Source organism: Syzygium oleosum, unplaced genomic scaffold (assembly GCF_021117445.2).
Source record: "Syzygium oleosum isolate NSW1041296 unplaced genomic scaffold, Sole_v2.1 Sole_v2.35, whole genome shotgun sequence".
Taxonomy (NCBI): domain Eukaryota; kingdom Viridiplantae; phylum Streptophyta; class Magnoliopsida; order Myrtales; family Myrtaceae; genus Syzygium; species Syzygium oleosum.
In genome coordinates, this window is record NW_026607519.1 from 2,683,264 (window position 1) to 2,705,284 (window position 22,021).

The 22,021-nt window shown below is 41.6% G+C and overlaps 1 protein-coding gene and 1 pseudogene across 1 annotated transcript in view; both read right to left on the bottom strand.

Moving 5' to 3' along the window:
• The window catches only part of LOC115668723 (disease resistance protein Roq1-like), a 42,008-nt pseudogene extending 39,990 nt beyond the window's left edge, over nucleotides 1-2,018 (bottom strand).
• The window catches only part of LOC130135604 (disease resistance protein Roq1-like), a 73,005-nt gene that overhangs the window by 8,365 nt on the left and 42,619 nt on the right, over nucleotides 1-22,021 (bottom strand). Inside the window, exons 5-6 of the mRNA XM_056305144.1 lie at nucleotides 12,475-12,596; nucleotides 8,975-9,045 (exon numbers count right to left, since the gene is read on the bottom strand). The gene's annotated coding sequence lies outside the window, so the exon portion shown is untranslated. The remainder of the gene's footprint in view (nucleotides 1-8,974; nucleotides 9,046-12,474; nucleotides 12,597-22,021) is intronic.

Consider the following 22,021-nt stretch of genomic DNA (forward strand, 5'->3'; position numbering starts at 1 on the left):
AAAGTAGACACCATTGTTACCTTGCGTCGTAGGACTTTCATGGCGGCTTCGTTGTCCCATAGTCTGCTACAATGCCAAGGCTTCTTATCTACTGGACAGGCGATAGCTCTGCCTAAATCTCTTAGTTGATCATGCATTCTCAACTGATTCTGATCATCAATTTTTATTAACGAACGGTTAATCAATATTTGCAATCCGATTCTTGGGTAGAATTTGAGATCCTCCCATAAGAAGGTGGCAATTCTTTTGTCAGTTCCAATGAAAAAACATGCTATGTCTAGAAACATTTGTTGTTCCTCATATTCTAATGAATCGTAACTTATCTTCAATTTTTGTAGTACTGTCTTAACAGGCGCGTTCCTCAATTTCTTTAACATTTCTCCCCATATATCTTGATTTTCTTCTCCTTTGAGACGTGAACCTATAACCGTGAGAGCTAAGGGAACCCTCCAGTGGTGGCAACGATATCATGAGAAAGAGTCGCTAGTTCTTTTGGAGGTGGTTTGCCTTCAAATGCACATATGCTAAAAAGATGCGAAGAGTCTTCACTATTCATTTCTTTGAGTTCATACCTTTTATATTCGGACTTCAAGAGGGCCTTATCTCGACACGTAATGATGATCCTACTTCCCGACCCGAAACTACAACCTCCAATCAATTTATCAAGGTGGTCTGGATGATCCACATCGTCAAGAAGAATAAGTACCTTCTTATTTTCACAACTTGATCGGATTTTTCCAATCCCTATTTCAGAATCACGTACACTACTGGTAGGGCTTTTTGTTATATCTGAGATTAGTAGAGATTGGACATGCTTGATACTCTCGCGATTAATTGTTTCCCTAGTATCCTTGAGAAAGCTGCGCCACTCAAATTTGTCAAAAAGTTTGTTATAGATGATCGTAGCCAGAGTTGTCTTACCAATACCCCCTATCCCATGAATCCCAACAATTGGAGCGTCAGGACGAGCAGTATCCATCAATTTCATAACCTCAGCCACATAGTCATCAACTGCAACCAAGTTCTCGGGAAGACGTGGCTGAAAATCTCCTTGTTGCTCACGCAATACACTTTCTACGAGTTCCTTCACTAATTTCCCCTCATGCCTGTCCAACAAACAACAGATGAGAACTTATGAACGGCTCCACAAGACAAGGATTACGGATGATAAATTGAAAAATTCTTCTTCCGACAAGAATATATGAAAACAAGGTAAACTACGTACCCACAAGCAAATTTCTCTGATTCGAATACTCTAAAGTCAAGTACTTTTTTGAGCGCTTCCTTCCCTTGTCGCTTGACCTCTTTATCAAATCTATGCTTGCGGCGTCGGAAGGCATCTCCGAATTTTCCCAGCATGTTTCGCACATCATTACATTCCACCTTGTAAAGCACGGGCAGGACTTTTTGCTCTCCTCTTTCAACGCACTCCACTATTTGAACGAGCTCGCGGAGACACCATTGACTAGCAGCATAATTTTCCGAGATGACCGGGATTGAAATCTTAGAGTGCTTGATTGCACTGACAAGATTTGCAGCAACGTCCTCACCGAAGGGGAGGTCCTCATCATCTCTGAACGCGAAGTTTGGATGGAACCTCAGGCCCACATCTTTGAGTTTATGGTAGAGGTGATCGACGAAGCCATTGCGAGTATCGGGGCCTCTAAAGCTCAAGAATACATGGTGATTGTTTCCAATCACAGGAGTGGACGAAGCGGATGGGTCAGAATTCGCTCCGTACGCCAACGGCACGTGGATCTTCTCCGATGAGTCCGAAGAGGGAAGAAGAAGAGGCGATTCGCTCAGGCGCTCGGGCTGTAAATCAGACCTTTCTTCGAGGACGTCAGGTCTTGGTCGCTTCGACATGGTCGGAGTCGAAGCAGCTTGGGTGAGTTCAGCTCGCTTGAGTTGTCGTGTCGAGGGATGGTCTTCCATTGCAGCGCACGACTCTCTCTCTCTCTCTCTCTCTCTGAGACTCACAGAGGTGGATGAAGCAGGGGCTTTAGCGTGGGTGAGAACAGAGGAGAGGATGGCTCTGTTTGGCTGCTAGGGTTTGAGCTGTGGGTAGGAAGCGTCGCTGGTAAAGAGGCAAAAGTGAAAGCAGGAGGCGAGACCTGATTAATCGACTTTTATGGACATTTTATTATTCTCTCCAAATACGTTCGTGGTTTTATATTTCGTATACTCGGTTGTTGGAGTTTGCGTCGTGCACACGCTTGTTCTTTTTTCATTTTTTTAATGCTAGGGGTGTCTATTATGCACGCGCTTTTTAATTGAGTAAAAATAATTCATTTCACAGCTTTCTGATTGATTCTTCCGTTCGCTATTTTAAAGCATGATAATTATTTTATTTCTAGCCAAATTTTTTTTTCTTTCAGAAACATATTTCGAACAAAAATCCGTTTTATAATGCAATTTCGTTCTTATATTTCTAGAACAAATTCATTTTCTCACTCTATATTTCTCGAATAGAAATGGGGAATAAAAACCTTTCTCATTGCTCGCCCTCGCCACTAATCGATCGCCCACCCACTACCCGCTGTCCAAAAAGGAGAAATTTTGTGTCGATAACGAATTCCTATTTCGAGAATAAAAATTTTGTATCCTTATCAAATGCATATTTTTATTTAGAAACTCGTCTAGGAAATATAAATTATGTCCAGAAATTGAATGATTATTATTCACGCCCCAAGTAACCATTCTTGTTCACCTCTAGCAGTCTTTCTCCCTGCGCGTACTTACATATTTTCTTTAACTTTTGGCCTAAATGTTCCTAGTAATTTTGGTTTTTTAACTTTTTTTATATAGTAGATAATATATATAACAGTGATATACAGTTCAATTGTGATTCCTGCCGAGAAAAAAGTAACGAAAGGGTCTGATCAATTAACGAGCTTGAAGAGACCGGATGATGATGATTCGTAAGATTCGAAATAAAGAGGACAGAGGACGGAGACCTTGTTGAACTGGAACCACTCGAAATAGGGAGGGTCGAAGATGCCCTTGACGTTGGACTTCCCCTGCGCGGGGAAAGGGCCGTCGGGGAAGACGAGGTCGACGCCGCGGAGGACGGAGTCGGGCCACTTGAGGACACTGCTTCTTTAGGATTTCCCGGTCCTGGGCCATGGAGGCCGCATGCCGCTCATTATCCGGCTTGCACATGAGTGGGGTGATAAAATATTATCCCACATCGTTTGACAATAGGTTTTAATATTCTTTATATTTACATAGTCTCTCTCCACTTATCAATTTAAGTTTTTAAGTTGGACTTTCTAATCAATACGGTCACTGACCAAATCATGATGCAATTATTATGAATTGATATAATTGATGTCGTTAGATAAGTAAAGTGGTTAATTGACTTGGACTTAGCAAAGTGCGAAGTCGTTGGCCCCAAGCCGGCCGTTCCTTTTTGCTTCTAGCTGTCTTCCTCAACGCGTGCATAGTCGTTGCCTTCTAGGCATCATCTGGTGAATGGAGTGCAAAGATATGAGCTGATTTTGTTCTTATTTTAGTTAGTCCGTGCTAGAGACGGAAGGATCGCTTATCGTTTAAATTGGGTTAGTCTCTTTTGGCGGCAACATTTATATAATATCCAAAAGCAAGGGAAAAACAAGAAAGAAAAGGACGTAGTAGCTACATTGCCACTTCAATTACATTACCATTGTACTGGCATGTAGACTCGTGATTTGCACAGGAAAAATACTTGTGAAATAGATTACATGAAAATTTTATTCTGGGATTCTTGATCATCATGAGAGTAAGAGATTTTTTGTAATATTAGAAGTAATTACATGCCCCTTGAACTAAAAGGGAAAAGAATGTTTTTCAAAAGAGAGTTAAGATAAATATCACTTGAGGAAAATTCTCTTGAGAGGGCCGGAGACATAGTCCATGACAACTATTCGACACCAAAGAAGCTCGATTGCACCAACCGATTCGTTTTGGTAACTATGTGGCACCCTCTATTCCATACTCTTGTTCATCCAATTGATTGGAACGTGCTTAATTTGGCGATTTTCATCTTGCTCCTGCTCTCCATCGCAAATTTCAGCACCTAATTTTGCTCCACTTCCTCCGTTGAAGAACCCAACAACTCCAGGGTTTGAAGGAGAAAACAAATTTAGCTCCAATTCATTAATTTGTGGGCAAATAACACACATAAACGACGTTGTTCAGCAATAATATTACTGACTTCATTTTATCGGTGAGTCACGTCAGATAGTTTATATTAAAATAATGTCACGTTAGATTTTTTTTTTGCCACACAAAACGCCAATGGCTCTAAAGTGATCAATTTTTCACATGACATTCAAGTAATTGAGAAGATAATTGCGTTATTGCAGTGAACGCCATAAAAAAGTTAAAGACAATCGTGATATTTTTTTCCAGATTCATAACCGAAGGCATCAAACATCTCCAACTTCTTCAAAGAACCTTTTTTTTTATTCCATAACCAATCGACCTATTGAAAGGTGAGGTGACACATGCCATAATATCGCATGCTAGGATTGCCTTTGCAGGCTGCTTTTTTTTTTTTTAATTCTAGAAATTTCCTCACTAGTGCTTGTTTTTTATTTGTCATGCACTTTCATGGTTTTCTCTGACGTTGTCAAGGGAAGATTTATATACAATAATTTCATTGATCGATGATTTTCAGTGGACCAAGCAACAAAAAAAGATGTCACAAATAAAATTGATCTACCTGCAATGAAGTAAGAGCGTGCCGGCCGAAAGGGCAAAAGGGAAAGTGATAATTGGCTAGTGTGATGTCGATATTGCCCATGACTACGGAACTTGAGGATCGACGACCGGCTATATGTTTAGCCTTGGTTCAGGAGCCATCTCTTAAGTCTTGGTGTGGCAAAAGTCAGGCTATATTTTCTGGGCCTCAGCGACGGTCGGTTACCGGCCACAGGTGAGGCTCAAGTTCGCCTATGGCCGGTCGTCGACCTTCGTCGTGGCCGGTGATTGCCTAAAGAAGGAGAAGGACAATGAAAAACAAATTATAAAAATATTTGATACGAACAATTCTAGAAAGTATTTTTACCTCATTGGATTTATGAATTCACTTTCTTAAATTTATGTGTGAATGTTTTCGTTGATCGGAAAAGTGTTTTCGATTGACTAGTAATTTTTCACGAATCAAACGGGTGAAAGTCTGGAAAATCAATTCTTGTACTTGCCTCCAAACAAACACGCCCTTAATACCTCTGCTCTCGCAAAATAATAATTTCAAATTGATATAAAGGAAATACACTATTTCTTTGATTGATTGTTGAAATATAACCTCAATATAATTAACTGACAAAGAACCAAGTGACTCTCATGTCTAATTAGATGTGACTTAGTAATTTATGTTTGAGAGTAAGTTGAGTTAGGTGAAAAACAAGAGAAAAATACAAGTGTTCAAACACATTCTTAAAAATAATGGATGCATAATTGCATATGGAGTACAAAAAAGGGGCATTTTCAAAATTGGTCCCCTCAACCTTTTTAGAATCTTTTACATTTGGATGCCCCTTCATCGGGCTTTTTGCTTAAAAACTCTCGAGTTTAAATAAAATGGATGGCGTTTTCGACCTAAAAAAATTTTGTCCCCATACTCTTGATGAAAGTTCAATTTCATCGTAGAACTTTAATTTTGGTTAATTATCGGATCAATTTAATTCCTCCAATTAACTTGGTCATGTTGGATTGGGCTGTCAGAAGCCACATCAGCAAAATCTAGAAAAAAGAATGAAAAAGAAGAAGATACAAACCAAAGGGTGAGAGAAATGGGGGAGGGAGAGGGAAGTGAGCGATGGCAGCATAGATAATTTAAGAGTAAGTTGATCTTAAAATTTATTGTACTATGTATGTGAAGAAGTGAGGGAAGAAAAGGGTGATTTCCAGTTTTAAATTTTTGCGCTTCTGTAAATTTTACGATAATCATATTGAATTTTATAAAACACGAAATATTATTAAAATTTAGGAGTAAAATTCATATAAATAGATGAAATAGGCCCGAGCGATGTTTGGCAAGATATTTATAATTTGTCCGCATGGAAAACTTCCCCGTTTTCTACAAAACGGAACGCCGTACATCAAACCCCCTTTGGTTTGAATGCTGAATTGCTTGGTTCATTTGACTATTTTTTTTTGTTTAATTTGACTTTAGTTGGCTCTTGAGATCCGTTTAGTTGCCTGTATGAAACCCTTTGGAAGATAAAACAATCTATTCTTCACATGGGTGGTATACCAGTGCGGATAATACTCAAGGGAAGGAATAGATAATATTAGGGGTGTAAAAAAAACCCGAGCCGACCCGGCCCGACTTGACCCGACCCGGCCCGGCCCGAAATTTTAGGGTATTTTGGGGTCAGGTCTTATTTTCTCTTGATATGGGTTTTAGATATGGGTATTTATTAAGATCGGGCCGGGTCAGGCCGGGCCGGGCTTTTTTGACCTGGCACCACTGCCCCCCTCTCCCCTTCGCTTCTTCTCTCTCGACCGTGAACATCTGTCTCCCCCCTTCCAGTTCAGCCATGGTCTTCCTTGCCTCCCACGCCCCCCCGATCAGGGAAAGCTTTCGATCCTCCCTCTTCGATTCCGACAGTTTCCCCCCCGGCGCGATCGATCCCCCCTTCGCCGTCGATCTCCGTGAATCGCCGCTGATTCGTCGACGCCGACGATGGAGGAGCCGGGGGAGCGCCCGGGGAGAAATCCTAGATCTCTTCTTCTTCTGCTACTTCTCTTCGGCGCTTTTTTTCGAGATCCCTTTCCGCGGGGCCGGCGGGGGGCGGTCGCTGATGGCGGATCAGGAGGAGGAGTACCTGAAGATGGCGCTGCGCCTCAGCATGCAGCACTCGCCGCCGGAGCCCAAGCGGAGCAAGCCCAGGGACGCTGCAGCCGTCGCCGCCTCGGCCACCGCCGCCGGGGGCTCGTCGCCAGAGGACGGCCGCCGGATGCAGAGGGAGCTCATGGCCGCCGCGGCTGAGAAGAGGATGCTGGCCGCGAGGAGCGCTGGAGCGGTGTCGCCTTCGTGGAGGCCCTGTGGTGTTGCAGTTGCAGAGAGAGAGAGAGAGAGAGAGAGAGAGAGAGAGAGATGGCGAAGTCTATGAGATCGAAGAGGGAGAAGAGGCTGAGAGCCATCCAGAGGGAGATCGTGGAGCCCTTCTACGACAACAGGGACGCCGCGAAGCTCGCCGCCCAGGAGGCCGCCCTCGCCGCTCCCAAGCTCCCCGTCCCCGCTCTCCCCAATTCTAGTTCCAGTTCCATGGAGGTCGCCGCCGCCGCCGCCGCATCTTCTTCCATGGGACCCTAAACCCGACCCGGACCGACCCGACCCGACCCTATTCTTGGAGTATATACTGAACAGGGTCTCGGATCGGGTCGAGCTTGACCCTGTATATTTCGGATCGGGTCGGGTATTATGAAAATCCAAGCCGACCCGACCCATTGACACCCCTGGATAATATCACGATAATAACTGGGAATTGTTTGATTGTCGTTGAAATGATTTGCTAAATCTAGAAATAATTTCATTGAGATTATTTATTCATTTATGCCAAAGTTTGCAGAAATAAATATCGGTAGTTTAATGGAACAATTACAATGGTGTTAATAATTGAATAAATATTGGTAATTTCACATAGGATCATAAGCGTGGCATTACTCTCGGCACATTAACAAACAATGGAATGAGGAGAAAAAAAATTATTCCTATTTTCTCCATGAATTTCATCTGCTCATAACAAATCTCGAAACACTTCGGTTCCATTTGTTTCTCCACAAAATTGTTTTTTTCTTTTTGTTATGCACGAATGAATGAAAGAAATACATAAAAAAACATCCTGTGCTCTAGGTAACCAACCTTAATAGGACATGGGAAAAGGTAATACTCTGTTTGCATAAGAACATATTCATATCATCTCAAGGATGAAGAGTTTTCAATTGACATATAATGACGTGCCATCTACTTCGAAGGCATTCTAGTCTATTTTCATTCCCACCAGCATCACAAGCCAGAGATGTTGAACCATTGCATTCACTTAGTCGACTAATTTCCCCGAGTTTCCTTGAAATAAGACAGAAAACACAACCCCATGCCAACCTGAAATTACTAATGTGAAGTAGGTACTCTCTACTGAATATGATACTTTACCTGCTATATTTACATTTACTAGGAAACGCGGATGATCTCCTGAATCTGATCTCTGTCGGGCTGCCATCATGCAAATATTCTTCATACTTCTACATAAGGCATATGTGTTTTCCATCATTATGGTATTCTTCGTGTAAATGACAATAAAAGAACATGACTAGTATCTTCCAAGTCAATTTGCACTCCTAATATTGCCCATGAACTATTCCTATGTCTACATTACAGTTGTAGTTGGAAGTCCTTGCTTCTGATGCAGTATAAATTAAGCTCTCCACAAAAGTAAAAATCATATGCATAGCTCCTCCCACTTCATTTCAGTGCCATAAACAGCTGGGTGATACCCAAGTCCTGAAGAATTTTTGTTCTTGCCATCGGCCTAGCCAAAAATGGTACCACAACTGCTTATTGCAGAAGTGAATCTCCAATTCTGTTCCGCAGCAGCTGTAACAGAACATTCTGATTTGAGCCGTCATTCAAAAAAAGATGGCATTAACAGATTTAGATCAGCTCTCAAATATTGTAGGACTTAAGCAAATCACCTTTCTGGCCGCCCATTGATTACTTGTCATGTTTATCCAAAAAAACATGAAAGCGACACCGTTGATTTAAGGACATCCTCCATACTTCTGGTTTGGATCTCACATCGTTATCCACAATACAGTGAAAATCCTCTGTTTGTTTAAAGCCTCTGGGGCGTAGACGTTGTCATCATCAAACAATGACCGAACTGAAGTAAGGAATTGCGAATGATGTAAGGGTAAGAATTTGCAAGATGATTAATAAAGGCATGAAGTAATACAAGGAAAGAGTGACTACATGATTTTGTACCAGGTTTCCACTGTTGATGATAATACTTTCAGCCTGATCAAGGCCATATATCTGCCTTCAGAGAGAGCAATCTTCACATTGGCATATTAAGTGACAAGCAAAGTTTGATACTAATCCATGGAGATTCATCATCTTGACATTAGTGCCCTAGCTTTGAGAAAATGCTGAACACGTTTATGGTACCTTCACTGCCTACTTCCATGACCAAATAACGAATTAATAAAATGCAATCAAGATCACATACGCATGAGCAGTTTCCAGAATCCATCAGATAGTGAAATTCTCTACTTCATAGAAGATAAAGAGAAGTATTACTTTATTCACACAAGCGCAGAATGCTACCACGTCGAGAATGAAGAATCTCGTACTGTGATGGACACCTCCCATTCATAAAGCACGACACAATGCAATCGGTTTAAAGAACGTCCCTGTCGCATCCATATCCCAGATATTTGGTTGGAATATCCCACAACTGCCTAAATTCCAGTGAAGCTCCTGGTCATTTGAAGCATCAGGGGCATGAGAAATTGTCATCACCAAATGAAGAACGAACAGATGGATGCAAATTCGATACGTGAAGACACTAATTGATGGTACAAACATGTGAAATGGATATAGGTATGACGAAAAACAAGAAAGAGCACAACATGATTCCTACCAGATTTTCCACCGTAGAGGATGTTACTTATGACAGGATCAAGGCCATGAATCCACCATCAGATTGTGCAATCTATGTATTAACATCTCAAATGACAAACAAAGTTGCATATAGATCCATGGAAATTCATCATCTCAACATCAGTGTCCTGGATTTGAGAAAAGTAAAAATGTTATGATGGTGCCTCCGGTGGCTTATTAATCCATGACAGAATAAGTGGACAAAAGCTACTAAAAATGCAATCAAAACCACTTAGACATGAGTAGTTGCCATGATCAATCAATTATTAGAAGTGTTATTCCGCATTGGTTAAATAAAGGGTTTCAACAGGGGTTATATACATTGAGTCTACCTCAGACTAATACTTTAAGCTTTTGGGGGGAACTTTTGATAACAAGTAATGAAGTTCTTTTTTATTATGTATGAATGAATGAAAAAAAAAAAACACATAATAAACATCCTCTGTTCTAGGAAACAAACCTTAATAGAACTTGGAAAAAGGTAATACTCTTTGTTTGCGTAAGAACATATTCATGTCATGTCAAGAATGAAGAGTCTTTCTTTGTGACTGATGACGTATGATGACATGCAATGTACTTCGAAGGCATTCTTATCTATTTTCAATCCCACCAGGATCACAAGCCAGATGATGCTGAAGCATTGCATTCACTTAGTCGACCAATTTCCCCAAGATTACTTGAAATAAGACAAAAAAATAAGACATCGACACAACCCCATGCCAAACTGAAATTACTAATGTGAAGTAGGCACTCTTAACTTAACTGAATATGATACTTTACCTCCTATATTTACAATTACTAGGAAACACGGATGACCTCCAGAACCCGATCTCTGTCGTGCTGCTGTCATGCAAATATTCTTCATAATTCTACATGGGGCATATGTGTTTGCCATCATTCGGGTATTCTCTTTGCGTGAATGATAATGAAAGAGCATGATTTCTCTCATCAGGATCTAGAGACATGCATCAAACTGTTGTGAAAATGATAATAAAAGAACATGACTAGTATCTTCCAAGTCAATTTGCACTCCTAATATTGCCAATGAGGTATTCCAATGTCAAGATTACAGTCATAGTTGGAAGTCCTCGCTTCTGATGTAGTACCAATTAAGCTCTCCACAGAATTAAAAATCATATGCACAGCTCCTCCCACTTCATTTCGGTGCCATTAACAGCTGGGTAATATCCGAGCTCCGAAGATTTTTAGTCCCTGCCATTAGGCTAGCAAAAAATGGTCCACATTTCTGGTTGAAAGCACAGTTATTGCAGGAGTGGCTTTCCAATTCTGTTCAGTGGCAGCTGTAACAAAACATTCTGATTTGAGTTCGAGTTCAAGAAAAGATGGCAATAAGAGATCAAGATCAGCTCTCAAATATTAAAGGACTTAAGCAAATCACCTTTCTAGCCACCCATCGATTACTTGTCATGTTTATCCCAAAAACATGAAAGCAATACAGTTGATTTAAGACTTCTTCCATACTTCTGGTTTGGATCTCACACTGTTATCCACAATATAGTGGAAATCCTTTGTTCTTTTTAAGCATCTGGGGTGTAGGCAGTGTCATCACCAAACAATGACCAAACTGAAGTAAGAAATTGTGCATGATGTTAAGGTAGGAATTTGCAAGATGATAATTAAAGGCATGAAGAAAAACAAGGAAAGAGTGGCTTCATGATTGGTACCGGGTTTCGACTGTTGATGATAATAATTTCAGCCTGATCAAGGCCATGTATCTGCCTTCAGAGACAACAATCTTCACATTGGCATATTAAGCTACAAACGAAGTTTGATACAGATCCATGGAGATTCATCATCTTGACATTAGTACCCTGGCTTTGTGAAAATGCAGAACACGTTTTTTGGTACCTTCACCGCCTACTGCCATGACCAAATAACGAGTTAATAAAATGCAATCAAGATCACATATGCAAGAGCAGTTTCCAGAATCCAATGGATAGTGAATTTCTCTACTTCATAGAAGTTGGAGAGAAGTATTACTTTATCTAAACAAGGGCAGATTGATACCATGTCAAGAATGAAGAATCTCGTACTATTTGACTGACATCAAATATCATTTTGGAGGCAATCTAATCTTTTTTATTCATATCATGATCACGAGCCAGATAAAACTCAAGCATTACAATTACTTTGCTCAAACAACTTCCTCCAGTTGCTGGAATTAAGACAGGAAAATTATAACGTGTCAAAGAAAAGCTCTGTCCAAACAGAAAATACTATGAGAGCAGGTAATCTCCACAGAAAACGGCACTATACCTGCTATATTTTTTGTTTAGTAGGAAACATTAGCGATCTCCAGAATCAGATCTTTTTCTTTCTCTCTTCTCTCCATTTTCTTTCTACATGAGCTCACAGTTTAAGATGGAGCCAAGCGTCTCTTTTTTCTCCCCTTAAGCCCACGTCTACTTCCCTTGTTTAGTTGACTTTTCAACCTTCTCTGTCTTTTTTTTTTACGGGCCCCAGAATTTTTTTTTTTACTTGGTCAAATCCCAAGTATTACAGTAACTTCATAACAATAAGTCAATTACAACATACTGCACCAAACTACTATGGATAAAAATTGACACCAATATCAGTAACTCATCTACCAACCGGCGTGCTTCAACTTTTAAACTTGCGGATGAACACCCGAAACAACCTTTTATGTATTAATGTAAAGATAGAGTACACTCGTTCAACAAAAGGGGATTTGAACAATGACACATAATTATGTGCAACAATCAAATTGGACAAAACAAATGTCGCTTATTTTATGGTGGCAACATCTAAAGCCTCCACGAAGATTGATCTTTCTTCCTTACCATTCCACAATCAAGCTTCCCAAACAGCACAGATGGAGTTTTTGCAGGCGAATCGGGGACAGACTCCATGACGGAACAATGCAGCACCAGCGATCGAGGGCATGGCTTAATCGTGGACCAACCTTCTTGCCCAACATGAGAAAAGAAAAGCGTTGAAAAGCCTAAGGAACAGACAATAAGTTGACCAAAGCAGTCTCCACCCCTGCATCAAACATAACCCATTCCAGCTAGAGATGCAATCCGCAAATTCATAGTTGAAGCGGCCAACGACCAGATATTTCTCAAGCACGACTCAACGTCATTCTTTAACACCTTTTTGTGAACTGAAATCTTCAAGTAACTTAAAAGAAAAGCCACTTACTGTCAGATTCAGTCAACTCTGTACTCGAATTTCGCATCGGTGCGGGCAACAGTCGACTTGCATAATGTAACCTTCAACAAGCAAGACCATCACATTATAGAGGATCCATACAGAGGATGAGAGAATGAAAACCAACCATGGAAATAGAAACAAATTTAATGGTGTTTCTATTTCAACATTAGAAATCAAAAGGTACTTCCTGACCTTGTCAGCAAGACAAGAATTATTTTGCTATGATTGGCCATAAAATGCAAAGTTTTATGTTTTCTGAAGGTTTGAAGCACTGAGTATTGAACAAAAGACGCGTTGCAAATGCTAAAAACAATAGTATAGATGAAAGTTAGAAGCAAAAGTTCTTCCAAACACCCCACAATGTCAGAGCCCGATAACTCCTGGTGAAAGAAGAAACCGATGGGCTTCTAATATAGCAGCTCAAGCTTTTGCATTTTCCCACAGTCAGAAGGAGATAAGGAGCAATCCCTTTCAACTAGAAAGCTAGCAAAGAAAAAGTACGGAAAAAATGAACAAGCCATATTACCATCACAACAATTTGGACAATAGCGTCCTTTTCCATGCTAAATTAGTAGCCTTCGACACCATTTCACTACGTTATTAGCTAGATGGGATGAGTGAGGACATCCTTAGAGAATCTTATGAGAAGGAATTTCCACATACTCATGGAGAAAATGCTAGTTTGGATCATAGGTACAAACAAATGGTTCACAGGAGATTGTTCTTCCAAACACACCTCACGGTGCTTCAAGATCCGAGAACATGAAAGAAATGGCTATGAAAGTAGAACCTCATCAATCAAGGTAATCTTCCCGTTCAACCTGAGGTTAGTTCACATTAGTTCCGACAACTCTGCAGTCAATTTCCACGTTACCCAGATAGGGTGATAAAATCAACCTAAACCTATAATAGGCTCATAAGTCCTAATAATCCTGCTATACATGCTCTACGACTGCTCAAATAACGTAAGGAAAATTCACCACCATTGACACGAAACCTAATCAAAAGCTGCTGTAGTTATCTCATTACGCCATAGCAAACTGGCAGAAGAGAATAACCGAGCAGATCTCTGCACCTAACAGGAATCACAAGCTGATAAATATAACAGGACAACTAAACATGCTTCGCTGAACAATGCAGAAAAGCTCGAATTAGTTCGTTTCATTTCCTCCGTGTGCAGACATTGAACACCCAAAATCAGACCAACAACGGCGACTCAAAACCTCGAATCACCAGGATGCGCATGCACCAATCACACCAAGAATCAACCAATGAATAAACCGATCAATCAGCGACAAGAATGTATTAATGTTAAAACGGGTCCAATCACCTGGAACCACTGCCTTCACCAGATTCCTCGCCTCCAACTTTCAAGCTGGATATCCACCCTCCTCCTCTTCTTACCCCAGTGCCCAGAATCGCACCACGTCCTCCGCAACCTCATTTGCTTCCTCATGAAGATCCGACTATAGCCCCTGCAAACCTCAGTCAGTTTCTTGCTATTTCTTCCCTCATAAACCTATGGCTCGTCCTCGTCGGGTGGTAAAAAGTCCGGTAATTTCTTGAGTGACTCGCACCCATACCTTTCAAAGTGATCTAGAAGTTTACTAGGGCAGCGAATTTCAACTCCTTCAGATGCTCCGACTTTGAAAGGTCCAGTGATCGGATGTGCTTGCGTCCAGAGATATCCAACCATTCCAGGGATCCCAATTCTTCCATTGGAGTTTATGAGCCAGAGTATTTGTCGAAGTTATTGCACGCAAAGATCACACAGCGTCGGTCCCCAGCCACCGGCGAGCTCGAAAACCACCGCCGGCGGTCGCTCGTTTCGGACACCAGCTAAAACACCGAGACCCGAGAAGACGACGAAACCGCGAGTTCCGTTCCCCTACGAGTACAAGCCAAACGGGAACCGGAAATACGGGAACCGAGTCGGTCCGTGGCGACGCCGCCGCTTGAGGCGGAGGAAGAGACCTGGCGTATCGAAGCGGCGGAGGAGAGGCGGTCCGGCGAAGACAAGTCTATGATCGGGAGTTCGAGAGCCGTCGCCATATGAGCTTTTTTGTCCTTGGACGCCGACGGTGGGTTTTGGAACGAGGGAAGGGGAAGAAAATGTGCAGAGGAGAGTATCATCCGGGGGAGGGCTATGTCTAGATTTTCTCTTTCTAATGGACCGGTTGGAGACAATAACATGGACAAATACTCTGGCTCATCAAATGTGCTAAGTGACGGCGATGAAGTCATATCATGTGATTGTTCAATTTGATCTTTTTATCCATAGTGCAGGTCGTGTCATCCACGTAGATATATCGGAGTTATGACATTGAGACCTAGCGGGCGTTGTGCAGATGACTATTTGAGCCAGGAGTGCACCCAAAACTTACTAAACTGCATGACCAACTTCAAGAACTTGGGAGGCCGAACGTTTAAAGGAAGCAAATGCCAAGTCGAGGATGTCGTCGATGTCCTCTCTGTTGTCATGGAAGTTGCTTTGCTTGCCAGGAGATACCTCCACAAGCCCTGAATCTTTGTCCACGTTCTGCTGATGTATCAACTCGGATCCCTTCATTCACTTCGTGATCATCCCTTTCTTCTTTGATTTTTTTTTCCTAACTGTTTGTCTGTGTCTGCTCTTATTCTATTACAAAGTAGCATAGCGGGCTATCAAGAAAAAAGGTCTGATCAAGTAGGAAATGCCGATGAAATTCGCAATACATCTCTGCCATGAATAATGTGGCCTGCTATTTACATTTGAAATGAAACTGTTAAAAGAAGTGATCCATTTTCAAGAAGCATCTAAACCTCTCCTCTCTATACATGCAACAAAAATCTTGGATATAGTCAAAGAGCCTATAAATTACTCGAGCACACATAGCCTTATGTCTTTGACCACATTTACAAGCTAACTCTAGAACTTGATGAGTAGGCAAAAATCCAGCCAATGGCCTTGCAGTAGAGTCTGTGGATAGACATGCTTGACTTTTATTGGGTACAGTAGCTTAAAAAGCGATGTGGTTCAGGCTAGCGAGTCTCTTAACTCTCTACTTTTCCGGGGCGGATGCAGTCACTGATAAGCACGAAATGCTAGCACAAAACTATGAAATCCACGGGGTACCCTTTGAGGCGAGTGATTTTTCCATTGCCCCGCCTTCAAACTTCTGCGCATCAATCGCGAGACCCTACAGATTTCACAATTTCAAAATCATATCAAACATCGTCACCGGTAGGCTAACCTACGTGATGATTGTATTGAAACTCTTGAAATTAACCTGGGACACATCTGCTTCTTCTTTAGATACCCAAGAGACAATCCAACCACTGTCCTCTCCAACGCCATCTTTCTTAGGGACAAGAATACACCTGCTTTAGGAGCTGTCCTTTTGGAAATTATGGTACTCGACCTTCATCAACTTCTCGTGATATCTTCCTCTCTAATTCAAGGCTGCAGTAAGGTACATTTCGACATATACAATGGATTATCAGAATGACTTGGAAACACTTTCACTAATACCTCAGAGTCAGACAGCCTAGGAGAAGGTTCGTCGAAGTATAATTTCACTAGATTTCCATATTTAACCATTCCTGAATCAAACAAGTGATGCATAAACAATAGGAAACTGATCTTATGCGCTACTTTGGGCAAGTGGACATGGACTAGAGAGTAGAGACTAGCATTGCATTACCACATTCAGAGCTTGACTTTGAAATGATGACTTGAGGATAACCACACTTGTTACGCAAGCCGGTCAAATTGCATTTATGAAAGGGAAGTCCATAGAGAATTCAGTGCCCATAAGATTTGACTCCTGAACTTCCCCAATTTCCATGTTCAATCTCCACTCGTAGGCACAGGTAAACAGATAGCCTCCGTGTTTGTTAGCATTTGCATCCACCGGTTCTCTAAAGTTGAATCCTCTCGAGAACCAATCAAACTTGTTGATACCTCAATCGGGACACGGAAACACCAATGTAAGAGCTCTCCATCTTCTCACCACAACCTGCATTGTTGGGCAATATCATTCAAGTGGAGGCTTAGTCTAACGGGATTGTCACCTTCAAATTAGGCTTATAGGAAAAGTATACCACATGACCATCCTGAAAGCAGCTGAATATGTGAAATGTGCAGCTTGATTCTACACAAAACCATCGGACTGAACTCACATCTCCATAATGTAGCATCACCCCTATCCTTGCATATCTTCCTCGTCATACTTCAGTAACCTACATGCCAAGAAAACCATTAGCTGCTTCAACAAACTAAAAAATCAAGTAATAGTTCGAGAAAGATAGGCATTCATGGATTCAGATCTGCTCTCAAACATTCCAGGAGTGAAGTAAAGCACCTGTTTTCATTACTATGACGGACAACTCCTGTTCATAAAGCACGACACAATGCAATCAGCTTAAAGAACATCCTGTCGCATCCATATCGCAGATATTGGTACGGATCACACATCATTGCCAAAATTACAGTGAAGCTCCTGGTCATTTAAAGCATTAGGAGCATGAGAAATTGTCATCACCACATGAAGAATGGACAGAAGGATGCAAATTCGATACGTAAAGACATGGACTGATGGTATGAACATGTGAGATGGATATAGGCATGACAAAAGACAAGAAAGACTGCAAGATGATTCCTACCAGTTTTTCCACCATACAGGATGTCACTTTTGACAGGATCAAGGCCATAAATCCACCTTCAGATGACAAACAAAGTAGAATATAGATCCATAGAATTTCATCATCTCAACATCAGTGTCCTATATCTGAGAAAAGTAAAAATCTTAGATGGTGCCTCCAGTGGCTTATTAATCCATGACAGAATAAGTGGACATAAGCTCCTAAAAATGCAATCGAAACTACATAGACATGAGTAGTCGCCATGATCAATCAATTGTTAGAAGTGTTATTCCACATTGGTTGAAAAGGGTTTCGACAGGGGTTATATACATTGAGTCTTCCTATAACTAACAGTTTAAGCTTTTTGGGTGGGACTTTTGCTAATAATGAATGAAGTTCTGTTTTATTTATTTATTTATTTATTTTTATTTGATGACTTAGGGAACCCCCGCACGGCCGACAGCCGGGAGGTAAACCCTGGGGGCGACACGTGCTAGCCACCATACACGTGCACCGGTTAAGTCACCCTGCGGCACCCGGGATTCGATTATCCATGAATAAATGAAAGAATCACAAAATAAACATCCGATGCTCTAGGAAACCACCGTTAATAGAACTTGGAAAATGGTATTACTCTCTGTTTGCATAAGAACATATTCATGTCAAGGATTAAGAGTCTTTCTTTGTGACTGATGATATATAATGACGTGCACTGTACTTCAAAAGCATTCTGATCTAGTTTCATTCCCACCAGGATTACGAGCCAGATGACGCTGAGGCATCACGTTCACGTGGTCGACCAATTTCCCCAAGATTCATTGAAATAAGACAGAAAACAGTAAGACATTGACACGAAAAGCCCCATGCCAAACTGAAAATACGAATTGGAGATGGGTCCTCTCAACTGAATATGATAATAAAAGCACATGATTTCTCTCATCAGGATTCAAAGACACGCATCAAACTATTGTGCAAATGATAATAAAAGAACATGACATGTATCTTCCAAGTCAATTTGCACTCCTAATATTGCCAATGAGCTACTCCTATGTCAAGATTACGGTTGTAGTTGGAAGTCCTTGCTTCTGATGCAGTACCAATTAAGCTCTCCACAGAATTAAAAATCATATGCACAATTCCTCCCACTTCATTTCAGGGCCATAAACAGTTGGGTGATCCCTGAGCTTTGAAATTTTTTTGTCCCTGCCATCAGTCTAGCCAAAAATGGTGCACATTTCTGGCTGAAACCACAGCAATTGCAAGAGCGGCTTTCCAATTTCGTTCAGTGGCAGCTGTAACAAAACATTCTGATTTGAGCTGCAGTTCAAGAAAAGATGGCATTAAGAGATCTAGATCAGCTCTTAAACATTAAAGGACTTAAGCAAATCACCTTTCTAGCCACCCATTGATTACTTGTCGTGTTTATCCCAAAAATGTGAAAGCAATACGGTTCATTTAAGGACTTCCTCCATACTTCTGGTTTGGATCTCCCTCTGTTATCCACAAGACAGTGGAAATCCTCTGTTCTTCTAAAGCCTCTAGGGTGTAGACATCATCATCACCAAACAATGACCGAACTGAAGTAATAAATTGCGATTGATGTTAAGGTGCGGAATTGCAAGATGATTAATAAAGGCATGAAGTCAAACAAGGAAAGAGTGGCGACATGATTTGTACCGGGTTTCCACCGTTGATGATAATACTTTCAGCCTCATCAAGGCCATGCACCAGCCTTCAGAGAGAGCAACCTTCACATTAGCATATTAAGCAACGAACAAAGTTTGATACATTAGTGCCCTGGCTTTGAGAAAATGAGGAACATGTTTATGGTACCTTCACTGCTTACTTTCATGACCAAATAACAAATTAAAAAATGCAATCAAGATCACATATTCATGAGCAGTTTCCGGAATCCATCAGATAGTGAACTTCTCTACTTCATTGAAGTTCGAGAGAAGTATTACTTTATTTACACAAGCGCAGATTGATACCACGTCGACAATGAAGAATCTCGTACTATTTGACTAAAGACATCAAATATCCTTTTGCAGGCATTCTGATCTTTTTTATTCATATCACGATCACCAGCCATATAACACCGAAGCATTACACTTACCTTGCTCAAACAACTTCCTCCAGTTCCTGGAATTAAGGCAGGACAATAGTAACGTGTCAAAGAAAAGCCCCTTCCAAACTGAAAATTCTAATGCAAGCAAGTAGTCTCCACAGAAAAACGGCACTACAGCTTCTATATTATTTTGTTTGGTAGGGGATGTCAGCGATCCCCAGAATCAAATCTTTGTCATGCTGCCACAAAATTGACTCTTCTTCATAATTCTGAAGTCAAATCTTTTTTTGTGTTGCCAGTACTATCAAACGTTAGATCCAACAATAACCCACAAACCTCAGTCAGCTTCTTGCTATTTCTTCCCTCTAGAATCGTGGCCTGTCGTGTGGTAAAAAGTCTGGTAATTTCTTGAGTGACTTGCACCCATCCCTATCAAAGCGCTCCGGAAATTTACTATGGCAGCGAATTTCAACTAAGCCTTCGCAATAATTAACAATCAAAAGCTTCAGATGCTCCGACTTTGAAAGGTCCAGTACTTGAATGTGCTTGTGCCCAGAGATATACAACTCTTCCAGGGATCCCAATTTTTCAAGGCCTCGTATCGCATGGAGTTTATCTGCCTTTTCATCAAAGTTGTCGAGATAGAACAACATTGGGTCTTTGGATAGGTCCAACCTTCTTAGGGATTTTAAAGCTTCCAGTCCATCCAATTTCTTTAGCTCAAAGCATTCCACGAGCACTAATTCCGACAAAAATTCCAAATCGGTAAGCTTTGGCAACCTTTCCAATTTGAGGCATTCCCAAACGCGAAGCTTCCGTATGCAGTCAACCTGAAGTTAGTTCCCATTAGTTCAGACAACGCTGCAGTTAATTTCCACGCTACCTAGAGAGGGTGATAAAATCAACCTAAACCTGCAATAGGCTCATAAGTCCTGATAATCCTGCTATACATGCTCTACGACTGCTCAGATAACATAAGGAAAATTCATCACCATTGACAAGAAACCTAATCAAAAGCCGCTATAGTTATCTCATTACGCCATAGCAAACTGGTAGAAGAGAATAACTGAGAAGCTCTCTGCACCTAACAGGAATCCCAAGCTGATAAATATAACAGGACAACTAAACATGCAGAAAAGCTTGAATTAGTTTCATTTCATTTCCCATGTGTGCAGACATCGAACATCCAAAATCAGACCAACAATAGCAACTCAAAACCTCGAATCACCAGAATGGGCATGCACCAATCACGCCGAGAATCGACCAATGAATAAACCGATCAATCAGCGACAAGAATGGATTAATGTTAAAGGGGTCCAATCACCTGGAACCACTGACTTCACCAGATTCCTCGCCTCCAACATTCTCTCTCTCTTCCATGATCTCAGCTAGCGGAACATGTGAGCATGGATCTCACTTTCGAATCAGTCGTCCCATCGTCCACCGGAAGAAGACAGACAGACAGAAACAGAGCATCACACCAGATGAGGCATCTTGTGCTCGATATCGGACCACGTCCTCGGTAATTTCTCGAGTGACTCGCACCCACGCCTATCACCTGGACTCTGAAGATATGGCAACCGGAAGCAATGAAGACCCAACATGAAGATCCTTCCTCATTAGCCTAACCAGAAAAGGAACCACTGCCTTCACCAGATTCCTCACAGGACAGCCACGGCAGACGGCCACCGACCGCGCCGTCGTTCCTCAGGTGACCACATCAACACCTGCCGTGAGTGACCCCCTCCGACCAACAACAATCGCAGTACGAACTAGATGAAGCCAAAGCAAAGACGCGAACACAAGTGGCGCCCAGAACAACGACGGTGATGAACTCCATGAAGAAATACGTCTAACAACTCACAAATGCCTAGATCAGACCAAAAGCCAAGAAAACCGATGCAAATCTAGTTCAGGCATTATGTCGAACACATGGGGCGCGCTACCATAACGAGAGATTTTTGGCTCAACCGGAGCTGAAGCCTGCACCGGGACTCTCGACATACAACGTACAATACGCGCAACAAACAAACTGCCTTCACCAGATTCCTCACCAGATTCCTCACCACGTCCTCGGTAATTTATTGAGCGATTCGCACCCATACCTTTGAAAGTAGTTCAGGAATTTACTAGGGCAGCGAATTTCAACTAAGCTTTTGCAATTCCAAACAATCAACACCTTCAGATGCTCCGACTTTGAAAGGTCTAGTACTCGAATGTGCTTGCGCCCAGAGATACCCAAATTTACCAAGGATCCCAATTTTTCAAGGCCTTGTATCGCATGGAGTTTATCTGCCTTTTCATCAAAGTCGTCGAAGTTGTGTATGCGTAGGTCCAACCTTTCGAGGGATTTCAAAGCTTCCAGTCCATCCAATTCCTTCAGCCCATAGCAGCCCTCGAGCTCTAATTCCGACAAATGTTCCAAATCGGAAAGCTTTGGCAACCTTTCCAATTTGGGGCTTCCCGAAACGTGAAGCTTGCGT